Below are 1,454 nucleotides of genomic sequence, written 5' to 3'. Positions count from 1 at the left end.
CCCTGACCTCCTTCACTGATGGCCTGTGACCTGGAAGTATAACCATAGAAACCCTTCCTCCCTTAAACTGGCTTTGTGTTTTATCACACCGACAGATAGAACAATGGGATAGCCTCCCTCTCAGACTTTCTGCTGGAGGCCCTCAGAGGCACCAAGAGGCTGCACCAGAAGTGGACCCTGAGGCCCTTCTGGTCGCTGCAGTCCTTGGGCTGCCCACTTTACCATCTGTTCTATGTGGCTTCTTCCAGGCTGTTATTGTCCTGACTGTTGGCTCAGTGACACTCAGGATGGAGAAGAGTGTCTCCTTCGTCGCTAAGGAAGTCCTTGAGTATCAGCACCACATATTCGCTACCATGTAAGGGGGGGGTCTGCATTGTTCTGGGCTCCCCAATGTGCACCCAAGCTACCCAGGAACCCACCTGTCCACTTACCCTTCTGGGTGCTCTGATATACGCTACCCCCCATATGCAGGGAGACTGGAGGGGGCTGCAAAAAATCATGTGTGCTCTCTGAGTGGCTTGTCCGGTCCTTCTTGGCTCTTGATCCTGTTTTTCCCCTCCAGAAAGGTGTGACAGGGAAACTAGGAAATCAGAGTTACCTTGTAACAAGTATGGCGGCCCAAGGGTGACCCCAGCACCAGAAGACTGAGGCAGGAACAAGCATCCAGCATCCGCAACATAGGGAAACCTTGTCTCAAAACAACATACTAAACAGGGGACTGGGGAGATGGCTCATCAATTAAGAGCACTGGTTACTCTTCCAGAAGACCCGCATTCAATTCCCAGCACCCATATGGTAGCTCACAACTGCCTGTGACTCCAGTTCCAGAGGGTACCCGCACACTCATGGTACACATAAACTCAAGCAGGTACACGCACAACTAAGTGTTATAAATGCATCTCTTCTTCTAAAGGGCTATTTGTATTGACAGTTGAGGACTGGCAGGCAAAGGGTACTTGACTCCCACTCGGGATCTCTTGGTGGGGGGGCAAGGTCACATCATCTCCTCCTCTGCCTTGGGCTCAGGGAGTTAGACGATAAAGATGTGGAGAGCTATCTGGCTGGGTCCTGGTGGGACTCTGTGATAATTAATAGTCAGTTTACCAGCATTTAACATCACTTAGGAGACAAAACTGAGCATGTCTGAGACTGTTACCTAGACTGGGCTAACTGATGTGGGAAGACCCACCCTGAATGAAGGCGACACCAAGGTCTTAGGCTGGGGTCCTCATCTCTCTCTGGTATCTGACTGCAGGGGCAGGGTGACCAGCTGATCAAGCTCCTGGCAGCGCGCCTTCCCCACCCCGCCCCGTAAAGAATGGTACCCTACAGCTGTGAGTCACCTTTTCTTCAAGTTCCTTTCGTCAGGTACTTTGTCATAGCAACGAGGGAAGTAACTAATACGGGGGCCGGCAAGGATCGACTGTCCCCCACGTGGCGCTGACCCCCTCCCT

The sequence above is a fragment of the Alexandromys fortis genome, unplaced genomic scaffold (genome assembly GCF_014885135.2).
Source record: "Alexandromys fortis isolate MF-2015 unplaced genomic scaffold, M_Fortis_MF-2015_v1.1 scaffold_44, whole genome shotgun sequence".
Classification (NCBI taxonomy): domain Eukaryota; kingdom Metazoa; phylum Chordata; class Mammalia; order Rodentia; family Cricetidae; genus Alexandromys; species Alexandromys fortis.
This window is presented reverse-complemented; position numbering follows the sequence as displayed.